Source organism: Neolamprologus multifasciatus, chromosome 6 (assembly GCF_963576455.1).
Source record: "Neolamprologus multifasciatus chromosome 6, fNeoMul1.2, whole genome shotgun sequence".
Lineage (NCBI taxonomy): Eukaryota > Metazoa > Chordata > Actinopteri > Cichliformes > Cichlidae > Neolamprologus > Neolamprologus multifasciatus.
In genome coordinates, this window is record NC_140444.1 from 39,547,630 (window position 1) to 39,563,720 (window position 16,091).

Below are 16,091 nucleotides of genomic sequence, written 5' to 3' on the forward strand. Positions count from 1 at the left end.
AGATGAGGAGGGGAGGCGTGAGCAGGCAAAACACTACAACCGCAGACATAGAGTCAGACCGCTTCCGGAACTATTGTCAGGACAGAAAGTGTGGATTACCACTGAAGGAACTACTGGAGCAGTAGTTGGACCTGCCAGTGCTCCCAGATCCTATGTGGTAGAGACAGACAGAGGTTTTCTGAGGAGAAATAGGAGCCACCTCAGACCAGCAGGGACTATTACCAGATCTGGTCGAGTGGTGAGACCTCCTGAAAGACTGAATGTGTAATTCTTCAAAGTTATCCATTCATGCCCTATTCAAAGATGGGTCAAGCTGTTAGAGATGTTTACAATAATGTGTTTCGTTTAAATGTAAGTGAACAAATGAGGGATGTGTATAATTTTCACATTTCATGATGCTCCCCATTTCTGTTCTAGTGAGCTGTTTGAGTCATTATGAAGTATGTCTTTAGCTAAAAGGAGGAGGTGTAGCGGTAGACTACTGTTCCCATAAGGCTGTGCGTGGGGGGAGCTTCCGGGTTACGAGTGAAGTTGGAAAACATCACACGAACACGCTGCGTCCAGTGTCATCATTTATACATATCCCTAATCATTTAGGGGATTATTTGTTAGTCATCAGTATTTTAAAAAGGCAATCTTTCTTCAAATCCACAGTTCATTAAACAGTGCCATTGTCGCTTGGTTAAATTCTATCCTACAATATATATGTATAATCTCTCCATGGATCTATAAAGCCTAGTTCCCTAATAATATTATTTATGATGCTATTTTTTAAATAGTTGGACCCTGTTCCTTGCAACTGAAAATCATAAATTTTTCAGTTAACCCATTAGGTTTTTTTTCTTTTGATGGGATGATTTGTCCTATTAACATTATCTGACACAGAATTTTATTTATTCATTTGTCCCTTTCTTGATTTAAATTGACAGCCTGTAACTTTGTACTCTTCTTCTACTTAAAATATTACACTACAAAACAGAATAAAGAAAGAAGAAGATGGAATTTATTTTAGAACCATTATTTTATCAAAGTTATCTTAAAATATCAAAATAAAGGTATTCATTCTGCAGTGTTGGGTCTGTATTACTGCTGGAGATATTTAATATTGAGACTTAGAGGAAAGGAAGGAAGCAAGTAAAATTGGGCACTGCTGAGTTGACTGAATATAAGAGATGGTGATATGATGAATAGCCACCTCTGTCCTCTACTGTAATCAGTCATTCAGCCCTGCCATACCAGCCAGTGACTTCATGAAGGGGATGACAGAGATATGGCAGGGGATGATAGAGAGACTCGAACATGTGGGAGTGAGATTTAAATATCCTATCTTGTATGCTTTATTTTGTCTGGCTTTGTTTCTGATGACCATCAACCTGATTAACACCGTGACGTATAAGGGACATTAACAAAGTTTTAGATCAGAGGTGGATATCATACAGTATCAAAGGTACTGGGGTTACTCTCTCAGTTACTTTAAAGGAGAAAGACTTTGTTTCTGCATTCATCATCTGCATTTTCCAGAATGGAAGTTATTACAATGTTGGTGATGCCATTTGATCTACCTGAGACAGTGGGGGCATGCCCTGGTCATACTACACATGGAAAGGAGAAAGGATACTTCTACATTTCAAGCACTAACTACCTAATCCAACCCTCTTGTGAGTGATAAAAACTCCACCTGCTGATGTGTTGTTCAACACTTGGCTAGAAAATGGGGTTGGGGAAAAAGGTGTTATTTTTGCTCCCAAAACAAAGACAGAAGTATATCAACTGTTTGTTCCTCCCGTCACAGGCACTATGGCCAAAGGCAAATTTGCATAACACTCAAATTTGCTATAATTGCTGGTAGTGTGTTTAGGATTCAGGAGAACCCAACCAGCATTGTGTCAAGTCAGCTAGGGGTTCTGGAGTGCCCAGCCAGCATCAAGCTTCATCAGCTGGGGGTCCCAGAGGACCCAGCCAGCACATCCTTGTGTCTGCTGATGTCTCTGGGGAGCCCATTCATCCGCCACCTGCATCACCACCTGCAGCTTCCACACCGTCGCCTGAAGCATCACCACCTGCAGCTTCCACAAGTCTCCTGCACCGTCTGGTTCCACAGCTGCCACGCTGCCGTCTGGTCCCATCTCGTCCCACCTCATCTGGTCCCCTCCTCGTCTGGTCCCCACCTCGTCTGGTCCCCTCCTCGTCTGGTCCCCACCTCGTCTGGTCCCCTCCTCGTCTGGTCCCCTCCTCGTCTGGTCCCATCTCGTCTGGATCCGCCTCGTCTGCTCCCGCAGTTGCTACACCGCTGTCAGATCCAGCTTGGCCTGTACCATCTCGCCTTTGCTGGCTGCTCTCCAGGCCCCTAGCTGGACGTCATTATCATCAAGTGCGGCCTCCTGAACGATTTCGAACGATTTCCAGTTCTGTCGCCGCCGATGCCTTCTGCGTGGCTGGCCTCCAGACCTGCTCTGTTGCCGCTACTGCCTTCAGCATGGCCGGCCTCCTGATTTGCTTCGCCTGCATCACCTTCGCTGCTGCTGTCCGCACGGCCGGCCCCCTGAACTGTTTTGGATGTGGCTCATGTGCTGTTGACCTCCGGGTTGAGCCCCTGAACTTTTCATGGACTCATGTTAGACCCAGTTTTGTTTTGTTTTGAACTGTTTTCATGTGTGTCTGGAATCCTGCTCCTTGTCTTTTGTTTTGTTTCTGTCCACCCATCCTGGACCCCCTCCACCCGCCCTGGTCTTGTGCAGGGTTTTAATAGTTTTGCAATTTTCATTAGTTGTTATTTTTATTTAGTTTTGACTTCAGATTTTTAATTTTATATCAGTTTTAATTAGTTTTTACCAATTGTTTGCTAGTTTAGTTTAGTTTTTATTTTTTGAAAATCCTTAGTTTCAGTTTAGTTTTGATTAGTTTCAGTTATAGTTTTAGTTGTGTTTGCAATAATTAAGTGTAACAAAATCCCAGTTTCATCATATCAGTCATTCTGCTCATCCTTGGGTATGTTGCTATTCCAGCTACCATACTGCACCCTGGACAGGTCACCTGTCTGTCGCAGGGCTAACATGCAGAGACAGACAACTCACATTCCCACCTATGGGTTCTTTAAATAAATAAATAAAGGCAGATGAACAACCATTGATACCAGGCAACTATAAAATGTATATCTTGGCCCCAATGAGACTATTAACTCTCGCAGCACCGGGTGTTCGTAATTTTGGTTCAAGTGAATTGATAAACTTTTTGAAGGTAATTGACTCACACAGTTGTGTAGATATCCCCGTCCTGTTGTCTCGGGATGCATCACGCTGCCTTGCCTGGGGTTAGCTTCTGTTTTCTGGGGATGAGGGTTGAGTGTGCTCCCTTACCTTCTCAAGCTAAGCTAGGTTAGCCTTCTTGTGTGAGCTTTTCAAGTGCACTTTAAGGTTTGTGGGATTTTTTTCCCTTTAGAAATGTCCCTCATAATTTGTCTCTTTCCACTACAAGACACTTGCTTTATCCAAAACACAGTCATATTCAAAGTAATCCCAAATTGGACTCTGGCGCTTTCTTCCGACTTTTCCTGACATGATTCTGCGCGTGGACGGAGCAGCAACACAGACGACTCGACTAACGTGCTGCCACCTGCTGGCATAATTAGACAGCAAGAAAATAATCTGTAAACTAAACTTCATTTTCACCCTTGACTATTGTATGACACGCACACATCAATGAAAACTAAACACATTTTTGCTATAAATTCAGTTAATTTTAGTTAGTTTTGTGAACACTCATTATAGTTTTAGTTAGTTTTCCTTTTTTTGTTTTTATTTTTATTTCCGTTAACGAAAATGTTTTTTCACTTCTAGTTTTCGTTATTTCGTTAGTTTTCGTTAACGATAATAACCCTGGTCTGGTGATCTTGTTTTTGTCCTTCTGTTTTTATTTAGGGCTGTCGGGAGCCAGCCCTTAGATGGGGGGTACTGTCACGGTTCTGAGCAATTTAAGTTTCTTATATTCCATTGTATTATGGTTTGCATTCTGATTCTTTACTTATCCTGTTTTGAGTTGTATTCAGTGTCTTGAGTCCTGCGTTTGGATCCTCATCTCTGCCTGCCCGCACTCCGAGCCTTGACAAGTTATGTGCAATTTAGGTCCATATAAGTGATGCCTAACTCTCTCAGATCCCTATTTTGTGGCATCAACTGTCCTGAATACCAATAGACAGAAAAAAAGTTAAGATCACTCTACTGCAGACATGTTTTGTTTTCTACATTTTATTCCACTGAACTAAAATTAATGCAGCCACTTTTAAATGTAGTATTTTGATCCTGATGGAGCCTATATGTAATGAATTCATCAACCCTTGAGGGAGGAACGTGAGATACAGTGCAATCAGAGCTTTGAAGTGAACAGCTGTACTGGAATAAATGGCAGAAATCTTTGATAGATTCAGGAGAGGTCTACCATGACACATTTTGGGAAATCTGACAAGTGATAGAACGGCTATGTTGCATAATTGGATTTAAAGCATACTGTGCTAAGTATGAGGAAGTTGGTTCTTTGATGTTTGTATATTTGGTATATTTGTATATTTTACTTCCATGTTGCTATTGTTGGAAATCCTAAAATCATATATGTCTAGTAACAAAGATATACTGAAGAACAGCTTCGCTTCTAGATTATACAAGATTAAATGCTACTAACACATCCACGTATGCTTTGAGTGATTGCCATTGTGTTTGGGATCATTGTCATGCTTAAACATGAAGACATTGCCAATCAGATGATTTACAGATGGTATTCTGTGATGGATCAAAATCTGACAGTATTTTTCTGTGTTCATAATTTCATCAGTTTTGACAAGATCCCCAAAGTCACTGGGTCAAATCCAGCCCCAAACCATGGCAGATCCTTCACTGTACAGATAGCTGTAGAAACACACTTTTTTCCTGATTACTAAGTGGCCGGCACTACCTCGTCAGCTATATCCTCTCCATAAAGTCAAGTTTGGCTGGATGAAAAATACGAAGTAATATCGGGTGACTCACAGATTTGAGACTTGTGCACAGTATTGTACTAAAGATTTGTAGCACGGAGCCCAGGGTTATTGTTAGTGGCAAACATTCATTGGTAACATACAATCTAGCATATGAAAGCATCATCAAGGTTTCTTCTCATCATTACTCCTTCAGAAAATCAATAGATAGAGTTGGGGTTAGGTTTGGGGTTCGAAAGTGATCCCTATGAGTGCCACCTACTCCAGACTTTTTGTCAAATGGTGAATAAAAATCTCTAAAGAACATAAAAATAAAACAAGCAAGACTGTTGTAAAAAGGACACTTAGTTAACACTGCAGCAAATTTTCTAATCTGGGGATTTAGTGCACAGAGAGGTAAAATAAACATTTTAATTCCAGTTAATTATTTATGCTGACTGTGCTCTCAGTGCTGCTGTTATTCCTAATGTGATTGATACAGGTTAGAGCTAAAATTTAAACTGGATCATTTTAAACATTAAAGTTTTCTGTCTCACACGCTAATGAAGCAGGTGTGGAAGTCACTTTGTGGCAGATCAAACTAAAATGAACAAATTGAATTGAATTTTAATTAATGAGACAGCATGGTGACATGGTGTGGAGTTTGCATGTTCTCCCCGTGTTTGCGTGGGTTCTGTCCAGGTAGTCTGGCTTTCCCCCGCAGTCCTAGGAGATGGACTGTTAGGTAAATTGGTGATTCTAAATTGCCCATAGGTGTGAATGTTTTTTTGTGTCTCTCTGTTAGCCCTATGACAGATTGGCAACAGGGTGTACCCTGCCTCTCACCCTGTGGTAGCTGGGATAGTCTCCAGCCCCCAGTGACCCTGATAATGATAAGCAGATGGATGGATGAACTGTAATTAATTATTTAATAATTGACAGGTTCTTGATGTGTGTAGTAGCCAGGTCTGCCGCTATGTTTCAGCAGAGGGAAACATAGCGGCAGATTAGAATGAAGTATAACGTCTTCTCATAATGATCTAATGACCTATATATTTAATAGTAATACTCAATCTGGGAAACACAAAGACAAGTGAACCACCTTTGTAGTACAAATAGGCTGTTCTGGAACCTGTTGATTTGGTGATATATAACCACAAAGATGTCAAGCCTTTAAAGCTGATTCCAGCATCAAAGACAACTTTGCTGTGTTCACATTGTTCGACTGACAAAACATCCAACTTAGAGAAATGTGTTACTGTTACTATCAGATAGGATATGACACAAATGATATAATCTACAAAAAACCCAGTGGAAACCATCTAAACACGTATGTCTGCGCTATATGATAAATCTAATGTTTTCTTTTATTAGGAAAATAAATGTTTATGGTGAGAAAATTTTCCTGAACTACACAGTTTTTCCAAAAAAATATTTCAATTTGTGACAGTGATCGTAAAAGAAAAAAGAATCCACAATTTTTACTGACATTCCTTAAGAAAGGAAACATAAAATAGAAATACTTGTCTTTGTTAGAGACAGTCTGTAAGTTGTTTGGGAAACTTTCCAACTGGCATCCAGTTAAAAAAAATAATTTTTTTCAATGTCACACCCAGAAGAGGAGATGTTTTCGATCTGACCTTCACAAATAAAAAAAAGTTAATAGAAGAAGTTTGGGAGTTTAACGTGCAAAGTCACAATTGGTACATTACATTAAACATTCACACACACACACACACACACACACAATCATTTTGAAGTTCCATTTAAACTGTGTTAGGGTTAACTGTTATTATAACACACAGCCAAGCCAATCATATTGACCTACTTAACAAGGGAAATTACTTCTAGAAATCCAACTTCTGCACAACCCAGTGAATGCCAGTTAGATATTAAAATAATGATCTTAGATCATTATCACTTGAATGCAGACATCTCTGTAATGTGAAATAAAAATGGCTGTTTAAGCTGCTGCTTTTCACCTTTGGCTTCATCTACAAAGACCCCATATTCATATTTGATGGTCACTTCCTGATAAAGAAAATCATCATTTATTAATGATCGCAAAACATTTCACCACGACCGTTTCGGACTTTGATCAAGTAGAAAGGGTGTGAAATCAGCTTCACCCACGTTTGAGTATTACTGGCAGAAAGTGAGGTGTATGTGTGCTGTCAAAGTCGGAGGCAACGGGTGACTATTTCACACTGAGAGGTAAATATTCATTCATAGATAACATCATAAGCACCTTCCTCTTTTTCTTTTACCTCTTTCTCCCTTGCTAGTCCCTCTCTTTATTCTCTCTGGGTAAATATACATGCTTATATCAATCTCTCCCTCGTGCTCTCTTTCTGCTTTTATTTATACTTCACTGACTACAGAAGTGAACTGCTTATCTTCACAGAGCAGGCTGCATAGTCAGTCACTCTCTGTGCGCATGTGTGTATGTGTTAGCAGATACAGCGAGAGGAGCAGCTTTTGGGCAGCAAGGTTTGATAACTTTGTTTTTTGGGAAACACTGGTCTATCCCCTCGCATGCAAATGAAACAGTGTATGTACAGTAGTGGTGCATAACAGTGGTGCAGAGGATGCTACTGGTTGGTTAAGGTTTGGCACCAGCACTAAACAGATTTTTATCTACAATTTTCCACTTAAAAAAGTTCCCCTCACGAAAGATGGAGCTATATCATTGGCTAAAGGGTTAGTATGTGTAGGGATGAATGTACAGTTCCAGTTATAATATGTGTATTTTTGTTTGAAGATCATTCTCTCGTATGTATTAAATGGTGGGTGAGCATGTCTACTAAAATTCACAAAAGCACAGACTCAACGTCTGACGTATGTCAATGAATTTTCATCGACTGTGAACAAACATACAAGAAGATTTAAAAAAAATGACTACAAAGTATTGCAGTTACAAACACTCGGAGGTTAAGGACATAGTTATCAACTGAGCAATGCAGATGCTGTTAAAAAAAGTCAAATTGTATTTCAAATGCAGAAAAGAATTTGCATGTCATATTTCAAGTATTTGCAGGATCTGCGACACAAGTAAATACAAAAATCTTTTTTCTATACCTGCAATTATTTACTTACAAATACAGATAAATATTATCTGTATTATTGTATTACTGTATTATTAAGTCTCCAAAAAATGATTGGGCCATAAAACTAAACGTAATTCTCCATTATATCATTTTGGAATATATTCATTTTCTGTAAATTTGTAGTCAACACAGTGCATGTTTTTAATTAAAATAGGAAACCTTGGGAATTTTGTGACTTCCGTTTGTTTTTTGAAATTAGAAGCAAAGAGAAATTAAAAGCTTTAAAGCTCAGGAAATAATATAAAAATGATCAAATAAGAGCCCCAGAGGGCCGTTCAAGCACAATTTCCTCATGATAGTCTGTAGCTGAAGGCCTCCCAAACTCCAGATACCTGCTTACAAGGGCTTTGTGTGTGTGTGTGTGTGTGTGTGTGTGTGTGTGTGTGTGTGTGTGTGTGTGTGTGTTTAAAGTTATTTTGTTGATAAGAAAAGAAAATGTAAGTAAAAATCGACATGCAAATATGAAGTTGGAGTGCCTTCTCTACCATAATACACCTGCTGCAAATAAGAAAGGCTATGATCCAACACAGTGACTGGGCGTTATTTTAGAATAACAGGAACAGGAAAACCTTTGTTGGCACATTCAATATGCTGAATACTGTTTATGGTCGGCATTTTTATAGTAAAGGTATTTTCTGTGTAAACATGTTTACGGATACTTGTTTTGATCCTGGAGGGACGCTCTGGGCTCCAGATAGACTGAAGCATGGACAGTCAGCAACTCAACTAATGAAAGCTTATGCTGATGAAATGTCATATTTATAAAAATATACATTTATATTTTGTATTGTATTTATTCTGCACAGAACAATGTAAAAGCTGTCACCTCACAGGAAGGCTTACAACAGCACGTCCTGTAACTGCAGCCAATCTTACTGTGAGCAACTCCCACAAACCACCAAGACCCCTCAAACTAATAAAAGATACTGAAAGAAATATTTATCTGATATAATTGTCCAATATTTGCCTTAATGTTCCACATTTTTTCTTTTAAAATAATTAACAGTGTCAATTCAGTTTCACGTAGAAAGGCCTTTTTTTCCTTACTTCTCATTTTGAAATGTATGCCAAATATGAACACACCCTGCATTGTCAGGCTAAACGTGTGAGTACATGGTTCACGTTACTGTAATGATGTTGCCCTGGTCCAAGTGCATTCCTTGCTCTGCCAACCAACTGAATTGTGCTTTTTCAAATGCTTGAGTCTGATGATGATGTTGATTCCACAAACAAAAGTCTCCTTCAGCAAACAAAAACTGTGATTGCTGAGTTTACTAAACCATTTAATATCACTCGTCTGGTTGATGTGTGGCTCTGCCGAAGGTTTGAGTCTCTTATCTTTCTTTTGTTGTATCTGTAAGTAAAAAGACTAAAAGACTCTGGTTTTTCATTTTCAGTGCAGCTTACACATTCTCTATCCTGCAACAAACCCCACTACACATGATTCCAAATGTTTCCCATGGTTGGAAAGCACTTAAACCATATTGGCATGTCTTTATGTGCCCACACTGTCCAGCTGAGCTGCAAGTCAGTTTTCTCTGTGGAAATGCTGGCATGATAGAAAAACTAGAAATGGTCGAATTCCAATCCAGTGCGATATTTAATTGTCCTTAGACATTAACAGTGAGCTCCAAGGCTGTTGTCCTGCTATGAAAGAGTATGTCCTTTGACTCGCTTGTGTTTCTTTGTGTGAAGGGACTGCATTATTAATTGGTTGCTGATAAACTGTAGAATATTTATTTTAAACTGTACTTGGATCCTTGAGGACATCGGTTCAGTTGCTTTCTTTTCTTTCAAAGCCTGACAAAGGCAAACAACACACAGCTCCCAGAGTAGCAAACCGTTGGATGGAATAACAAGAATCAGCAGTGAAACACAGCACCAGCTCCTATTTTCAAATTTTGGAAAATCGTGTTTTTGGGAATTTCAACCTCCCCGTCCAACGTAAAAAACTTTCCAGCCAGCCGAGGGAGTTTGGCAAGTCCCCGAGGTTGTGATAAGCTATTTAAGAAGCCATTTATATTTCATTTCAATCAGAGCAAATCCACTCTAATTAAAAAATTTCATTGTAAACCAATCAACCTTTGCAGGCGACTTCCCATTCCCAATAATCAGGTGAAGTCATTAATGAGCGACCGCTAGCTCTTAATTCCTCCCCCCACTAAGTCCATTCTCTCTTTTGCATTTTTATTTCCTTCGGTAAGAATGGAGCAATAAAACGATAACAGAAGTTGCTGGGGAGAAAACCTTTAACACTTGGAGTAATTACTTCTCTTTGTGTCTTTCTTTTTAAATTAATTTTAATTACAGGCGTCAGTATTGCCTGTAAAATGTCCACTTTAGTCTAATCTAAAGTAATGTAGCTGCTAATGAAGAGGGAATTCAATGTGTGGAGCCAAATGGCCTTTTGGCTGCGAGTCTCTCACCCACTGGCTCACTTACATAGTGGTCAAAGATACATGGGCAGGTGGACTCTCTCTCTCTCTCTCTCTCTCACACACACACACACACACACACACACACACACACACACACACACACACACACACACACACACACACACACCAGCATATGTGAGTTGTATTCAAGCTCCAGGGCTGGTAAACACAAAAAAGCACAGATTTGATCTTTCCTTTTTTTCTGAGAGTTTCATAACAATAAATCCTCTTTGTGTGTGTGTGTGTGCGTTTTGTCTCATTATATGTGGAGGCCTTAAAAAACTCCATGCAGCTTTTAAGAGTACTTAAACCATGTTTAACATTGGCAAAGGTCACAAATCCAGTCCAGTTGCTGCTGTGCCGCACTGACACCGTGTTAATGCCTCGACCAACAAAAGTGACATTTTTAGACAAAGACTTCATAATGAAAACTGGAGGTGAAGCAGAGCAGCAGCATTTGAAACAACATGCTTTACAATCTGCATTTTATTCTTCTGTCATGCTCTCTCTCATTTAATGTAGAATATATATACACATAGATCCGATATTACGTATCGGTCCGATACTGACCTAAATTACTGGATCGGATATCGGAGAGAAATAAAAAATTTAATCGATCCATTAAATATCACTAAAGCACCTCACAAAACTTGCGACATGGCGTAACTCAGCTCATAACCGTAGCACGTCAGAGCAGTGTGGTCACGTGATAGAGCGGCTGTGGCGTGCGAGACCTGTCGGCGGTCTGATTGAGCATTTGGAGCCTCACTACCAACCCAGCATTTCATCTCCGACAAAGTTATCCCAGAGAGAAGTAAAGCAAGTGTGTAAGTTCATCTCTGAATGTTTGTAAAGCATTCCCATGTTAAGCTTAACAACTGATATATGGAGCGACTGCCTCTCTCTCTCTCTCTCTCTCCTGCTGCTACTTCAATCATGAAACTGATCAATGATCAGCTGATCGGCTTTTCTATCGCGAGTCCGTCTCTCTCCTTTGTTTTTGTCCCACTTTGCACCAGAAAGAGGAAACCAGCGGCTGAACAACAGCAGCACGTTTAACCTTGATAAACTATTCTTCTACACCAGGATCTTTTTCTACGTAGCTGACGGCTGGTAACTGTGCAGGGGCGGATCTAGCAAAGTTTTGCTCTCTGAATCTTAAACCAAAGTTTTAATTGTATATCGGAAATGTTAAGTCTAATACCCTAGTCAGCTATAGTACTTTTTCATTTGGTACTGCACCATCTGTGCAGTCTGCAATTCTGTTGAAGACAAATGTTGAATCTATTTCATTATTGTAGACAAATTATTGATTTCTGTGCATTTTTTGTTATTATCGTGCATTAAATTAAAGTTGATCACATCGATTAAGCATCATGAGGCGCAGGGTGATTCCCTATTTTTTATTTGTTTTTTTGCTGGGAGTTTGCAACCCTATTAGTTAGGTTGCTTAATATTTCTGCTAAGTGCTCTTTAAAATACCAGAATAGGGAGGATGGTGCAGGTTTATGCTTATTAGCTCAGTATTGCTGAACTATGAAATATCTTGGGTGCAGTGTATTTTTTACATACAGGTATAACAGAATAGCTTTAGTGTTGTTGTTTATTTAAACTTGACTATGAACTTATACAAAATGCAAAATATTTTAAAAAACAGTTTTATTGATTAAAAAACACTATATCGGATTCATATTGGTATCGGCAGATATCCAAATTTATGATATCGGTATCGGACATAAAAAAGTGGTATCGTGCATCTCTAATATATACATCTATATATATATATATATATATATATATATATATATATATATATATATATATATATATATATATATGTGTATATATATATATATACATATATATATATATATATATATATATAGATGTATATATTAGAGATGGCTAATCTCGTATCGGTCCGATACGTAATATATATATAATATATAATATATATGTTACCCCACTTTTATCCTTCAATCCTTCAATTTCAGGTTTGGGGGTCATTGCCCCAAGTGCTCCGATTACCACGGGGAGCCCTGTTGACTTCACATCTTCTTGAGCTCCTCTGTCAGCTTTTAGTATTGCTAAAACAGGCAACTCCGAAAACATTAGAGCACTTCTGCAAATATGTGACATCTTGATAAATCGAGCAGATATTTGAAGCTTACACAGCACCATACTCGCATGAAAATATCTTAAAAGTTTATTTTGTGACCCAGAAAGAGTAATATTTCAAACTCCGCCACTCTGTGTTCCTCCACCACTGCCTCGTTTGAGTTTTGGACAAAATGCATTCTGGGATATTGCATTTCATCATTTTGAGCTGATTGGAGACAAAAACAGCCAATCAGATTTTTTTGCATCCAAGTCTGTGATTGGCTGGTTTTGTGGCACAAATATAACGGTGTACAGAAAGTTGAACGCGCACGGGCAGAAATGTTGAGAGCACAAGCAACACATGCAAGCAAGCGCAAATGCAAACACTGAGCGAGAGGGGCTGCTGTTGTGTGTGTGTGTGGATGATAGCAAACACTGAAATACATTTTTTGCACGCAGCAATTAATTTTGTTCACTCAAATTTAGTTTGTCTTCGCTGAAAATAAATTTCTCCTCAAAATGCAACACTTGCACCTGCAAATTTCTTTTACGTGCGCTGAAATTTTTTTTACGTGCACTCACACGCACAAAAATAACGCCATATGATGGTCACTACGAGCAGGTTCAGACTGAGTCCATCAGTTTTTGTGTGAAACTGATTTCTGCAGTAATTCACAGAAGAATTCAGACCTTTTCCTCCACACTTCTGTTCATGGAAGATTTTGTGAAACATCAAATTATCTTTGAATCATTAAACGCTTTGGTTCTGTTTTGGCACTCAGACCTGCTGAACAGCTGATGATTGTGGCCTGGTTTAAAGTAAATCTTACCAAAAGAAATGCAGCAGGCTAAGCCACTGGGACCAGTTATAGTTGGATGTTGGCATACTTGGCACCAGAGCCTCAAATCAGGGCCAACTCTGGCAAGCAGGTACATTTGTGACCCTGTGGACTAGATAATTGTAGCAACTCTTCAACTTTCTTTAGGCGTCAGGAAACCCTTTGTAGTTTGTCTTACCATTGGGAATTTATCACAAATCTGGTGTGACCTCAAAAACTGGACAAGAACAGCTGTTTAAGATGCATCTGAAGTGTTAAGGTTTTGTCACATGATCAGGGTTGCAACAAGAAAAGGCAAAGCACTGAGCATCGAGCGTTCAATCATCACTGGACACTTTAGTATCTTTAGAAGCTCAAAGGTTATCCCCACAATGGTGGTTTGTAGAGAGCAGTCCTGCAACTCTGATGACAATTTTGCAGCTTCATACAGGAAAAAAGCTGGACCTTTAAAAGAATACCAGACTAGTTACCCATTTGTATTCATTTAGAATCACAGTCTTGGAAACGTCGGTGCAACGCCTCTCAAGGCTTTTCAAGGGTCACATCTGCCCCTGCAGCCAGCATGCAGACAGAGAGCCGTCCTACTATAGGACCACCCTGCTAATCTCTACACCACTGTGCTCCAGATACACAACAGATACCATGTAAAACATCATCCGAATTAATTCAGTGTTTCATTCAACTTAAAGGAAACAATAAAACCTTAAAATCAAACTCATTTAATAAACCTGCAAATTGAATGCATGCATTTTACACCTTAGACGTCTGTACACACAATGTGTTTGCTGTTGTTAATGTCACAGGGGGTTAAAACGGTGGGATTAAATGGGTTAATTTAGATAATTTGCTTTAATTTCCAGTCCAAAGCAACACAAGCACAGTGTTGCTGCTTTGATTGAATGTGGACCTTTGCTGGAAAATGTGATCTACAATTTGATTTGTGATCTTTAATGTAATGTCACTCCATACAACAAATCATCCAGGTGGCTGTTAATCACTGGCGTCAGTTAAAGCCTGTGTGAGCTTTTTTATGTACCAGTTTTTAAAAGGCTCTGAAAGTCTGACACTTTAAAAACGGGAGATTTCAAATAAGAAAACAGAATGACTCGCAACATTTCAACATGGAGGACTGGAAAGAAGCTGCTGAAGAAGTGTGAGGCCTGCTCTGTGTACGATTCCTCTATGAATGGAAATGATAAAGATGTGCTGGAGTCCTCGGCGTGCGTTCAACGAGCCAAAGTCTGATCACAGTTCAGAGTCTGCAGATAAAGCTGAAACTTTTCTCTTTACATGCACGCACACAGCCAGGTGCTGTGCTCAGAACAGACAACTACACACAAACACACACACTTGTAAGATGCTCATACCTCCTCGGTGCTTCATCTCGATGCCATCCGCCATTTTGTGACATGTCAGAACAGGAGAAAATATATCCTGAAACGTCGCCACACAAAATGAACTCGACAGTTCACCGGCGCAGTCCGTGAGCCAACAGTAAAAACAGTTCAAATCCAGCACCTTGTTTAACAAACGTTTCCTGGCACATTTTCATTGATACATTTCTTTCCGTCTCTTTGGGATTTGTCTGGTGATTTGATCAGATTTCCTTGGTGACTTGATGAGCTTTGTGGAAACTCATCCCTCGGGTTGCGCGACTGTGGGCCTGTAATAGTATCACGGAGCCCCCCCCCCTCACTCACACGTTTGTGTGATTTGTGTGTGTGATAGAGGCCTCAGTGAGAGACCAAGCGCTAACCTTTACTGAATTGGCTCACACTTAATCCCCTCACCCTGGGGTGACTGGCACAAAAATTCTACGCTCCCTCCCTTTACATGCTTCTTACAACTATTTCACACACACACACACACACACACACACACACACACACACACACACACACAGGAGACATAAAATGACCAATGTACATCCTACATCAGTTACATAAACGTACGTCACAGTTTAAACCACACAAACATTCATTCTTTCTTTGTTATCAAACCATAGAAAATACCAACTGCACAATATTTTAAAGATCAGTATGGACACATTCTGAGTACTATTCTCAGATATTATCCATGCACAGGTTTAAAGCAGAGGAAAACTGATCCAGCTCACTGCTAATGAATGCTCACACATGTATGTGGTGATTCAGATTGTTGCCAGAGTTACATGTGCTGCAGAATTGTCCCTTTGTCACTTTGTCCCTTTAAAGTGCTGATGAAGGGATGTTATGGTCTCTTTTACAGACTACATAGTAATAATCTGGAGTTGTAATTGGACTGATGAGTGCCTGCAGTCACTTTTATGTATTGTGCATTCAATCACTGATGGATTGTGTTTAGTAAAGTAATTTGCTAACCAACGCTCTCCTGCACAGGCAGTTCTAAACCATCTTTCAGTCACATCTGTGCTGTCAGTCCTCTGTGGATGACTCGCACACACTCCTGCACGCCTCAGAGGGAAGCAGTCATGACATTCTTTTGCTAAATAACACTACTATCCTCTGCTGGAAACTCGGACATGAATACACACACACTGCTTCACACAAGTACACAGAATTTCACATACACAAGCACACAGAGCCTTTGATGCACACAACAGGAGAGTGGCTACAGAGGGTAGGGAGCCAAACCCCTCTGTGGAGCTTTGGATTATGGGATA

General features: G+C 39.6%; 1 protein-coding gene across 5 annotated transcripts in view; it reads right to left on the bottom strand.

The window, feature by feature from the left end:
- The window catches only part of tenm3 (teneurin transmembrane protein 3), a 796,285-nt gene that overhangs the window by 643,367 nt on the left and 136,827 nt on the right, over window positions 1-16,091 (bottom strand). The gene's annotated exons all lie outside the window — the stretch shown is intronic.